The 13520-nt window shown below is 41.7% G+C and overlaps 1 protein-coding gene across 2 annotated transcripts in view; it reads right to left on the bottom strand.

Annotated features, from left to right (window-relative positions):
* The window catches only part of TTYH1 (tweety family member 1), a 102477-nt gene that overhangs the window by 67703 nt on the left and 21254 nt on the right, over positions 1-13520 (bottom strand). The window lies entirely within an intron of this gene.

Raw genomic sequence — 13520 nt, 5'->3', positions numbered from 1 at the left:
AAGCTGCCTAGTATTGCTATTCAAAAGGCATTGTGTAGCTTCTCCTTAATTTGTTTTTTATATGGTTAAAAATTAAATATGGGATAAGCAGTTAGAAAACACAGCTAGCTTTAGTAAGAAGACAACATCTCTCCCCCCCCCCCCCAAATCCTGGGAAATGAATGTACCACTGGAAGCATAAGGAGAAAGCTGTGGGCAGCTTTCAAAGCGTTTGGACAAATGCAGCTGCCTTTAATGTTTCAAAAAGAGAAGCTTTTATGCTTTCTGAAGCGTCTCTTCCAAAGGGTTTACACAGGCCTATTGTGCGATGAAAGTTTTATCTGGGAAAACTGTTGCAAACCTGGTACCCTCCTGATGTGGCCTCCACCAACATGCCTCCTTTTCACATATCCATTAGCCCTCCTATCTCTTACTTCATTCTCCCCATGAAACTGTTTGGACCAGCATTTCCCTCTTTTTTGATACAGAGTAGGAAAATGGGAGGACGGAACGGACAGAGGCTAGTTCATATTCCAATATCCCTTTGCCATGCTTCTAATTACTTCTAAATTACAATCCAGAGAAAAGAAGCGAGAGCTCATTTTGCATTTATAGTGGTAATCCTTGCATTACAATTGTTCGTTTAGTGACTATTCATAGCTACAACGGCACTGAAAAAAGTGGCTTGTAATCATTTTTCACACTTACGACCATCACAGCATCCCCATGGTCACATGATTAAAATTTGGATACTTGACCACTAACTAAAATTTATAATGGTTGCAGAGTCCCTGGTCACATTCAGTGGTGGGATTCAAATCTTTTTACTACTGGTTCTGTGGGCTTGGCTTGGTGGGTGTGGCAGGGGAAGGATACTGTAAAATCCCCATTCCCTCCCAATCAACTGGGACTCGGGAGGCAGAAAATAGATGGGGGCAGGGCCAGTCAGAGGTGGCATTTAGCGGTTCTCTGAACTACTCAAAATTTCCGCTACTGGTTCTCCAGAACTGATCCGAACCTGCTGAATACCACCTTTGCATCACATGATCCTGTTTTGCGATATTCTGAGAAGCAAAGTCAATGGGGAAGCCAGAATTACTTAACAACCATTTACTAATTTAACAGCTGCAGTGATTTGGTTAACAACTGTGGCAAGAAAAGTCATAAAATCGGGCAAAACCCGATTAATGACTGTCTCGCTTAGCAACAGAAATCTGGGGCTCAATTGAGGTTGTAAGTTGATAACTACCTGTACTGCAATTAAGGATTTTATTGCTTATTTAAATCAGATTCTATAGTATACTTATTCTGCTTGCGTTGTCTAGTTTTGATTTCCAAATGAAAGATAATTTATAAAAATACATACCGGTACCCAGGCTTGAGACCCAATCTTTCAGAAAGCATAAAAGATTTCTTAGGAATATTTGACAAATAGGTTCAAAACTATGGCTTCCTGCAAATCTTCATTGCTTTATAGATTTTGGAGAAATTAATACATTTCCCAGTCATTATTGTTTAGCTTAAAAAAAATCCAATCTACTGCAAGCCATTTGTCACAATAATAATATATGTCCCTCAATCCTACCTCCATGGGATTCTTGGTGATCTCTAAGCCTGGTGGTTTTCTTGCAGATGTTACATTACCAAACTACATGGTCAGAGAGCATCGAGGATCCATATTTTGAACCCTGAACCACAAATATTCTCTTCTATTAATCCAATCTCCATTTTCTTTCCCTTTCCCTAAAAATTGCTGGTTCATGCCATGATACTTGTGCATGTGATGTCATTTGCCCATTTTTCTGCCTTCTTTTATTGTCCTCCTCAAAAAAAACAACCACATGAATTTATATTCTGAATTTATTCCTGTGTGATCTTCTATTCTGGTTAACACCAATAGGAAACCTGTAGCCTACCAGATATTGTGCTGAAGCAGCCAGCAGTCCTACCAGTAAGATCAGGATAAGGAATACTGGAAATCAGAGTTCAGCAAAACTGAAGGATCACAGGCCCCATAAATGGATACAGTAGAGTAATAGTACTAATGAAAACAACATAATTTAGTGGAGTCTAAAGCTTCAGTCCCATTTCCACTTAACTTGACGATGAGCCAAAATAAAAGAGAATTAGGCTTCCTTTTTGGTAAACACACTCTGTGTCCTTGCTTTCTATTTGAACTCAGAATTTGAGCGTTTGGAAAAACAAAGGCTTGAATATTTTAAAGTAGCACAGAATATAAACAATCCTGCATTGTTTTCTGTTAATCCTGGCTGTACAGACTTAGCCAGATACCAAAAGCCACCCTCTGTTTATAACTTTAAGGGTTCTGGATTGGTTTACAGCATCTGTGCACATGTTCTTCAATCTTTGATGTCTAGAGTAGGTGCTTCAAAAACCTATAGACCAGGGGTGTCAAACTCAAGGCCCAGGGGTTGGATCCAGCATGGGGTACTTAGATCTGGTCCACAGGACTGCCTTGGAAACAGTGAAGGACTGACCCATGGTGCTTCTGCCAGCATTACTAACTTAACAACTGCAGTCATTCACTTAACAAGAGTGGCCAAAAAAAAAGGTTATAAAATGAGGCAAAATTTACTTAACCAATGTCTCATTTAGCAACAGAAATTTGGGGCTGAATTGTGGTTGTAAGTCAAGGTCTACCTGTAAATATTTATTTATTTATTTTTCTTCCTGCTCCTTTCCCACCCAGGATTATTCGACAGTTTTTCCAGCTGATGTCCTGACTTGGAATACAGCAGGTCCCAAGTGCCGTCCTGATGTCTGAGATTGCCCGAAGCCATACGTTCTGGGCATGAGTAAGAGTATTTATTTGCTTCATTCTCTCTCCCTCCCTCCCTCTCTCTCTCTCTCTCTCTACCTCTCCCTCTGACAAACAGATTACAGGCAATCTAACAATTTGCTTGGGCTGAGACTCTACAATCTGTGCCGACAGCAGCTGGCAGGGGAGGGATGGAAAAGTCTGTTACTAGCCTTTCAAGCCTGAAAACATTTTCAATCACAAGAGCTCATCCAGAAGCTATTCAAGGCTCACACAAGCAGCCATCCATTTTCACCCAGAGGTGATGTACCACTTCACACAAAGGTATTTACCATATTTTCTTCCTGCAGATGCTATTCATCCAAAGTACACTAACCTTCGCCTACTCTTCGTCCTCCCGAGCTCCATTTTCGCTGGCAGAGGGTTGCAGGAGGCAACAAAAAACGGAGCTAAGGTGCCTGTTTTCTCGGCAGAGCACTCGGGGCGCCACAGGTCCGATATGAGCGACTCGAGGTGGCCACTCCCACCCTGGCCATGCCCACTCCGCCGCCCCCAAGGTCAAATGCAACCCTGATGTGGCACTCAATGAAATTGAGTTTGATACCCTTGGTCTAGTACTATGTTTCTCAACCTTGGCAACTTGAAGATGTCCGGACTTCAACTCCCAGAATTCCCCAGTCAGTGAATGCTGGCTGGGGAATTCTGGGAGTCGAAGTCCGGACATCTTCAAGTTGCCAAGGTTGAGAAACACTGGTCTAGTAGATGGAAGAAGACAATTATATCATGCTCAAGTCCTTTCAATTTGTGACTGGGTAATGTTTGATCATTTCTCTGGAAATAATACGGTGATATTTGAGTTTGCACTTTTGAGACCCTATCCGCCAACCAAATATGCCATCTCAAACACACCCTGTTCATGGTCTGATATTTCCTATTCTCCCTCTAAAAACTTTCGTTCCAGCCTCGTATCTATCTTGCAAAACACTTGACAGCCAAATTAGACAGAGTGCATCAACTTTAGCACTTTCAAAGGGAGAAGAGGTTTATATTCTACAAGACAAACATTACAATTAAAAAAATAGCAGAGGTTAGATATTTCTATGAGAATCCAGATCCAAAACAAATGCACTAAATCTCAGCACTGTAGGTCAGTCAATGAAAACTAGAAGGGATCTTGGAGGTCTTCTAGTCCAACCCCCTGCTGAAGCAAGAGATGAGCGCTAGGACTGTCTTCTTGTGTTGTCCAGCAACTGGAATTCAGAAGCGGCTATTGCCACTGGATGCAATGTGTAGCCATCATGCTTAATAGCTTCTGGCAGTATTATCCTGCATGAATTTGTTAACAAGGACCTGCCCATCACTTAAGATCTTCCTTGGAAGGCCTTCTCTTGAAACATTAATAAAGAAGAATCTTCTGATAAAGTGGAAGGCCAGAAACACTTACATCATAATAATAAATTTGTTAGCTTCTGAAGAAGTCACCAGACATTTTATTGCTTATGCTACAACATTTGGGAGATAGCTATCTTTCTGGGAACTCTGCTACAGTATGCTCACCTTTTAAAAAACAAGTCTTATGTTCCATATGAAGTCCTTTCAGTGGTTCCAGGCATTTCTTTGTTTATTCATTAGATTTTTATTCCATTGAATATACCACTGTCTCCTTCATTCCCACCTCCCCTTAACAACTATTCTGTGAGATAGATTTGATTGACATAGTGACAGATTTCTTTGGAACATATTTTGCTTCATTTTAAATGATAGCTGAAAATAATTTTATTGACCAGGAGTCTGTAAAGATTCTCAGTCACCAGGTCATGTGTCAGAACTAGAAGCCATCTTTTACCTTTGGGACTTCAGGCCTGCCACATTTTCTACTGTGGGAAACTGGGAGGGGGTATTATATGGAGTATGGGTGATAAATAGTCAAAATAACATTCTTTTCTCGGAAAGTCAAGGACACCTTGTCCTGCAGCTGTGATGGTGTGAGTGGGAGGCACCTCCAGTTGTGGTTGATGCCTGATTGGACCATGTGATGGACATGTGGGTGCTGGGCAGGGACCTGAACTTTCACTTGGGTGGTGAAAACCTGGAAACTTTCAGACTTGGGTTTTCCCAGATGTGCCAATATAACATCTCTAATAAAATGTAACTTTGAGTCAGCCTTTATTTTTCATAGGAATGCGATGATTAGACAGAAAGAGCTGTGTTATTCTAAGTTCTTGAAAGGAGAACCATTTAATAATACCAGGATATGATAGGGCTAGGTAGGATATTTGGGTGGCAAACCTTGGATAACCTTTAGATGGCAGCAAATAGATGCTGAACACGGTAACATTTGCTGCTAATTTATGGTAATCTGGATATCTGCAGATATAACAGTACTAAATAAGCTTAATAGGGAAGCATTTTTTTTAGAGAGCAGCTACGTTAAAATGTAGGTGAATGGGTGACTCCTGAGAAGAACAGATCAAGGTTCCACGTGCTTTTTAAAAAATATCAAGTTGTCCTGAAAAATCACACATATTGGGCAAAAACAACCTGTGAATGTGTAGAATGTTTTTACCTCAGTACGGAGTACTTAGAAACAGCTCCTTTCAATCTGGGGCTGGGAAGAATGGACATCCAATGAAGTCTTGGAGATAAGCTTGAATTCAAGGCTGAGACATGTAGAGTAGGTTGCTACTGGAAGGAATCTTTGGGTTATCTGTCATTTGAGTCTCATCCATCTCTCTTGCATACACATATCATCAGCAAATTGGATCAGCTGCAGCTGTGAGGCTCGGCCTGACCTATATATCAAAATGAGCACGCTCAACTCCATTCTAGCTGTAGTAAGGGAAATGACTCCCACAAACGTCCTCCTACTCACTCACAGACTCTGATGGTGGTGTGCAGTTCCAGAATTACTCACAACTTCCCCCTGGCAGTTGAGCAAGAGGCATTTCTCCAAACTTCTGCTATTTCCCATGATCTTGGCTTCAACTCTCTGTGCCCTTTCTGGTATCACACGCAATATTTACTTTTTCTTTGGCCCCGAAGAATCACATTTCCTCTGCTGGTAGAGACTTCTGCCTTACTAGAGAGATGAATTTCACATATGAAAAAGTTGAGGAGGAAGATGAATCAATGGTGGGAAATCCAAGAGGGGAAACATCTTGAATTATAAAAGTCTATGGAGATTCTCAGTCATCCAGGTCAAGGTTGTCTCAAAAATGCTTTTTTCCAAAAGCAACTGGTCTTTCTTTTGTTTTTTTCTTGAAGATATTTCACTTTCCATCCAAGAAGTTTCATCACTTCTGGCAAGGTGGTGGTGATGGTGAAAGGGGAGGGTGGAAGGATACCTTCTGATGGACCGGGGGTGGTGGAATTAAAGGATCATATTTCTTTGTAGTCATCTAGTTCTTTACACTCCCTCTGAGAGCCATTGAGGCCACATGGGGATTTATCTGTGCCCTAAGGATCAACTTAATCAGAATGTAAATGTGTGTTCTTGGAACTGCTAAAAGGACTGTGGTAGACAGGAGATACATGGTGTCTCATCTCCCCTATCTGTGAGAGCAGGTGTTCAATTGCACCCTAGATCAGGGTTGTCCAGCCCCTGGGTTGCGGCCCACTACTGGGCTATGAACTGTTCAGAACCGGGCCACAGAAGCAGTGGGCAAGCGCACACGCGAGTATCTGCACTTATGCAAGCAGTGTGCGTTCACTTCTTAGCCGCTTGTATGGACTATCCCCTCCCCCCTCCCTACCGGTCCACAAAGCCAGAAAGGTCAGGGAACTCTGACCTAGATAATCTCTTTTACCCCTCTTTCAATAGTTCTTCCTATCCAGAATGTGGACTTCGAATAATACTTTACAATAGCATTTATTGACTTAAAACTGGAACTGAGGAAATGCAGGCAAATCCCTGTAATTTATACTCTGGGCCCACAGGGCCTTAACCAGTCATAATACTTGAAAAAGCCCACCCAAATATGAATGTTCAAAGTTTCCCTCCAAAACAGTTGGAGTTAACTGTTAGGGTCATCTAAAGGTTAGTTTCACTTTAGCAGGGATTAACACAACTACATATATATTTGATACCAGGTGTGAAATCAAGTTACCTTAGCTACCGGTTCACACATGCATAGATGTATGCGCCCCCTCCTTTCCACACATGCACAGAGCATCAAAAATGGATGTGATGACATCTGGATGGGTGGGCGGAGCCTGATACCAAGCACGCCTGCAAAGTTAAGCAAATAGCATGGGGGGCGAATCCACTGTACCACATGATTTAGATTAGCTAGAAAGCAGGAAATCTTGCTTTCTAGCTAATATAAATCATCTGTCACAGATGATCGTCAGAAATACCAATTCGCCCGAACCGGTAGCATTTTTTTAAACTATTGGTTTGGGCGAACTGGTCTGAACCGATAGCATGTCAGCCCTGTTCAATACATAACACTTTGAACAGAATTATACTTTGCCTCTTCAAATAATGAGATGAAAGCACTGGGGTACTTCCTGTTTTGATTCTTTTAGAAATAAAGGCATGATCTGTATTTTGGGAGAAGGGCAAGCTCAGGCAGGAAACTGAAAATGTCTCGTTCAAATTGGAAAGGAAAGCCGATATTGCCCCATACCTTAAAACATAGAGGTATCTTAAGGTACTGTACAGGGCCAAGAAAGGTTTTACTTATCACAGGAAACTACAACATAGTTTGTTCCTTTCCTAAGTTGTGACTTGTGGTTTACTATTTTGTTCAAATGCAGCTACTCCTTTTGGAATCTGTAATTTATGACTTTGTGTGCTACGGGAACCCAGCCAACTCTGGTCTAATTATACTCGATTTAATGTGTGAAACCAGTCATAAAGCTGGTCTGGTTTTGACTTGGCTCACTATATACAAATTTGTAAAGTGAGTGGGTGGGAGCCATATTGATATCAGAACAACCAAGGACAATATTAAGCTGCCTCAGGGATGGGATGGGGCAGTGGTGGGATTCAGCCAGTTCACCCCACTTCGGGAGAACCAGTGGTTAAATTTCTGAGCAGTTTGCTGAACTGGTTGTTGGAAGAAATCATTCGGGCAGAGAACCAGTTGTTAAATTATTTGAATCCCACCACTGGGGTGGGGTAAAATTAAAGAACTATCTTGGTAGGGGGGGAAATTGCTAAGAAGTGTTTGTAGCAAGAAAAGCACGTCAAAGGCCCTGAGCCAAAGAGAAATAAACCAAATAATGCTCACCATATTATTTTCACCATCTGCCTCTCCCATTCCCATCCTAGCTGACTGTACCATTCTTCTGATCTATATCTAGTTAGTTTTATTTGATTGTCTTAAAAAGCACAGTCAAAAGTCATACCTCCTAATCCTAATTTCTCTGATGGTAGGAACCTACTTTTGTTATTAATGGGGTGTCAGTGATGCAGTCTCCATTATTCAAGGGTGTTGTGTTCACTCAAGACAGAACGAAGCAAGTTAGATTCAAGGAGAAAAGATCCTTTGGAATATGTAGCAATGTTCCTATAACTTCTGTAGGCCATTCTTTTTCTATGGTGCACGCATGTGTGGTTTTAAACAGCTCACAGCCCTGTAGTTGGCTGACACCGGGGGGGGGGGGGGGGCTGGGGAGCCATGGTGTAGGGCTTCCTGCTTGAGCAGGGGGTTGTATTAGAAGATCTCCAAAGTCTCTTCCAACTCTTGTTATTCAGATGCTTCAAGCATCCATTTTGTTCTTCAAAGCATCTGTATCCATTTCCAAAATGAGCAGTAACCTCCACCACTTTTGAAGTAAATAGGGCTCTTAACATGTCTCCCAATGTCAAGGAGGTGGCCCTTGGTTCAAGGATACAAGAATCAGTATCCCTTTGGGTGACAGTTTCATGCTACCGTAATATTAGCAAGGAGACATCTTGTCACCACTGGGAATCTCAAGTCTGTGTATTAAACTGCAAAGCTTTATGAGAACAGAATACTCTTTTCTAAGCAGGAAGATTTTTATAAGCAATTTCTGCTAATGCTCCTCTAAATTAAAACTTCTCTCTTGAGCATCTACTGCATACACCATGCAGTTATCTGAGGATTTGTACTGAATAAAGTATCCACAGCTATGAAGAACATGTAAACCTGTATCCCATATAAAACTTGGTTCTCTTACAATAAGCATGCCCTGCCTGATGAATATAGTCCTTGATCATTTAAACTAGGCAGCTTAAAAAAAAACCTGTACCTTTTTTGCTTATCTGTCCCTTGAGGGAAGCATAAATTGGGGACATTCCTTCCTCCCACCATTTTCCGGACATCTGGATGATTCTTTGAACAGATTTACAATAAACTGAACTGTTTGTTTTACAATGCAGTTCCTTGATTTGAAGTTCCTTTGTGGCAACAATACATACTTCTCTTAGCAGCATTAGCTAAATCAGTGTTTCTTAACCTTGGCAACTTTAAGATCCGTGGACTTCAATTCCCAGAATCCCCCAGCCAGCAAAGGTGGGGAATTCTGAGGGTTGAAGTCTACACTTCTTAAAGTTGCCACGGTTGAGAAATGATTCACTAAATAAAACAGATGAGATAGTACATCATAAAAGCAGTTTGGAGTAGGATGGGGAGATTATATGGTGGGAAAATAGCATCAGAGGATAGGTTAAAGCAGGTACTGTTTAATGAATGAATCAATTATCATCCGGGCAGAATAAGCCATCTGGATTTCTCTGCCCTCGATCAGATCGAGATCCCCCTCAAACAGCATTCCTTCTAACCAGCCTAACAAACAGCAAATAATATAGAATCCATAAACTTGGCCAGTGATTAACAATGGATTGCAATCTCCTTACAATTAGCCGCTGTTCTAAATGTGGATTTTTAGAAGCAGCATACTAAGGATAATCTGCAGTAAAATGATCGCTTTTACAGTAGATTATAGGTTGGCAGGAGAATATGAATGAGACACATTCACCTGGTGCCAACCTGTTTCTTAGGCTTGGCAGGATGTCATAGGTTCTTCCTATATCTATGCCATCCCATGAGTTTGGGTAAGTTTCCTGGCCAGTGCAACAACATTCTCAAACAGTATTATAATGGGGTTCTTGAAGCTGCTAGTTTCAAGAGGAAGTACTATATAAATATTTTAAACATCCTATAAAAACCAAGGGTGTCTAGGATGTAGGCCCGGTTGACAATGGAGGCTGCTCATTCCGGTCATACATTGTGTCACCATGCAACACAGCGGTCCCCAATGTTTGTGGCTTGGTGATCTGATTGGGAGAGGGAGGGAGAAGGGAAGTGGGTTACGCAAGTGGTGAGCTTGCACGCACCCACACTCCAGCCACTCACTCAGCCCATTTCTGAGTAGGCCACGGTCCAAGAGGGGTTGGGGACCCCCGATGTAATCGATCTGACTTCATGACCTTTTTTGCGGCGGTTATTAAGCAAGCGCTGTGGTTGTTAAGTCAACACCAAAAGTGTTAAAGCAAGCCAGTGGTTTTCTGTGGACCAGTTTTGCCACAAAACCAGAAGTAAAAATTGAGTTTTGGCAAAACTGTTACAAAATGAGGTCAAATGACTATGGGACACTGCAAATGACCACAAATCCTGACTGATTGCCAAGTGCTTGACATGCAGTCATGTAATTGGGGAAGGCAATTGTCAGAACTGGGTCATAAGTACACCCAAGGAAGACTATGATAACTTTGAACAGTCATTGAGCAACTGGTCATAACTAGAGGACTATTTGTATACCATAACGTGGATCTTGTCTATTTTTGGCACTCTAACTGAAATCTAACCAGTGTGATTTCCGAACTGTGCTTTATGGCTTAACATTCTGCATTAATTATGGTTTAAGTAAACCAATTAGAATAACAGAATTGGAAGGGATCATGGAGGTCTTCAAGTTAACCCTCTGCTCAGGCAGGAAACCTTATACCATCTAGACAAATGGTTGCTCAATCTTTTCTGAAAAACTTCCAGTGTTGCAGCATCCACAACTTCTGGAGGCAAGCTCTTCCACTGATTAATTGTTCTAACTGTCAGGATATTTCTCCTTAGTTCTAAGCTTGCTTTTCTCCTTGATTAGTTTCCACCTGTTGCTTCTTGTCCTGCCTTCAGGTGCTTTGGAAAATAGCTCGACTCCCTCTTCTTTGTAGCAGCCCCTGAGATATTGCAATACTGTTGCAATATCACCCCTCACTCAGCTGCATTATGTGAAATATAAATGTCAGGTCTCGTTGAGTCAACCTTTTAAATTATCCACAATGCCGTTGAATGAGACTGTGTTGCAGACAGCCTGGGCACAAATGTAATTGGCTAGACAAGAACTGCGTCAAAGAGGGGGCAGAGAGAGCAGATGGGCAGTTGGATCTCCTTGCTGCCCACCGAGGAGTAGCCAGGGCTCTTGCAGCCCCCTGCAACAGGGCTTAGTAGTGGGAGATTGAAAGATAATCCGACCCTTGCTTACTGGAGCCACAATGAGGTATTAATTAAAGTTCCAAGAAATCTGCGCAGATGAACCATGCAATAGCCAGAAGGTGCAAAGAGAGCTGCCAGGTAAAGAGCTATATCTGGGATATTTTAAAGAGCTGTTAAAAAAAAAAAGGTTTGTGGCATGGAGGAAGTAAAAGAGTATTTTGTTCAGATCTCCTGGTTCAGCGTCACCAAAAAGGAGGTTAGAAAAGGGCAGCTCACATTTTATGTGATAGGAAATCTCAATTTTTAAAAACCGAATTACCCAACATTGAGTTGAAAATGTTAATATATATTTCAAATACAGCTATTCCTCAACTTAAAGGTAAAGCATATGTGCTAGTCATTCCAGACTCTAGGGGGCAGTGCTCATCTCCATTTCAAAGCCAAAGAGCCAGCGCTGTCCAAAGACGTCTCTGTGGTCATGTGGCTGGCATGGCTAAACGCTGAAGGTGCATGGAACGCTGTTACCTTCCCACCAAAGGTGGTTCCTATTTTTCTACTTGCATTTTTACGTGTTTTCGAATTGCTACGTTGGCAGAAGCTGGGACAAGTAACGGGAGCTCACTCAGTTACGCAGCGCTAAGAATTCAAACCACTGAACTGCCGACCTTTCTGATCGACAAGCTCAGCGTCTTAGCCACTGAGCCACCGCATCCCTTTAAGTCCTCAACTTACAACCATTCATTTAGTGACTGTTTGAAAATTACACCAGCATTGAAAAAAGTGACTTATGAGCAATCCTCACACTTACAACTGTCTCAGTAACTCCATGGTCACATGGCCAAAATTTAGGTCCTTGGCAACTAGCATGTTGCAACATCATGTTATCACCATTTACGACCTTCTGAGCTGGCTTCCGACAATCAAAGTCAATGAAGGAAGCCAGATTTGCTTTATGACTGCAGGATTCACTTAACAAATGCAGTGGTCCACTTAGCAGCCATAGCAAATCTTGTAAAATTTCATGTGACTCACTTAACGACCATAACAAAAAAAAACAGTCGTGATTTACTTAACCATTGCCTTGCTTAGCTATGGACATTCTGGTCCCAATTAGTGTTGTAAGTCAAGGACTATCTGTGTGCAATTTTGTGGAATTCACTGTGCTTTTTAAGCAATGAGGAAGTTGAGAAAAAAAACCAAAACCAAATAGGATTCTGGTAATTGGGCTTGGATGCTAGGGTGAAACTCAATGCTGTATCTGTCTGGAAAGTTGAAATTCTGCTTATGATTCTAAAAATAAGGTAATAAGAATTAGAATTGAGAAAAACAGCTCTTCCCTTACATTGTTACTACATGAATGTAGTAGTTTTTTTTCCAATTCAATGTCCCCCAGTTATGTTAGATTTCAACTACAGATATTCCTCAACTGGGGACAGCCTGAAAGGGCTGTGCTATGATGGCGTGGAGGGATTGCTTTTCCTCCTCCTCTCCTCCTTCCTCTCTGCCCTTTCCTTCACTACAACTGTCTGTATCTCATCGAGATGAAGTGGATCTGTTGCTTTTGTGGTGTGGAGACAATAATTTGGTCCCTAACACCAATAAGATCAAGGAGGTTATAGTGGACTATAGAAGGAATAGATCAGACATCCAGCCCTTGCTTATCAATGTAGACCCAGTGGAGCAAGAGGCTAGTTTTAAGTTTCTGGGTGTTATCAGAGGACCTGTCCTGGGGCGCTCACATTGCAGCACTGGTCAAAAGGCCCCATAGAGATTACCCTACCTGAGACCTCAGGAAACAACAACTGAATGAAAAAACTGCTGGTAACGGTCTACCGCTGCACCATAGAGAGTATTTTAACTTACTGCACCTGTGTATGGTTTGCCAATTGCACAGTGGCAGATAGGACAGTGCTCCAGAGGGTTAACACCATTGCCTAGAGGATCATTGCTTGCCCTCTCCCCTCCTTGGAAGAGCTTTATGGCTCCCACTGCCTTAAGAAAGTTCAAAACATCCTTAAAGATCCATCTCATCCTGGGCACCCATTTTTTTGAACTATTACCATCTGGCAGACGGTACAGGATAATTAAAAACAAGGACAAATGGGCTGAAAAACAGCTTCTATCCCAGAGCAGAAACTATATTGACTTCTACTGTACAGTGCAATATTAATGCAATATCAGGGGTATTCAATTCAATTGTATAGAATGTGAAGGTTGTGTGTTTGTGTTTTATTTTTATAGTTATAATGTACACCGAAGATGGCATTTAATTTCGTTGTACAAGGTGCAATGACAATAAAGTAAACTAAAAAACCAAAACTGTACTCCGCTGCGGATGTGGAAGATGTTCCAGAACAGGTGAG

This window comes from Thamnophis sirtalis, unplaced genomic scaffold (assembly GCF_051295495.1).
Source record: "Thamnophis sirtalis isolate CommonGarterSnake01/CBP01778 unplaced genomic scaffold, rThaSir2_p1.2 scaffold_4, whole genome shotgun sequence".
NCBI classification, from domain to species: domain Eukaryota; kingdom Metazoa; phylum Chordata; class Lepidosauria; order Squamata; family Natricidae; genus Thamnophis; species Thamnophis sirtalis.
This window is presented reverse-complemented; position numbering and strand designations above follow the sequence as displayed.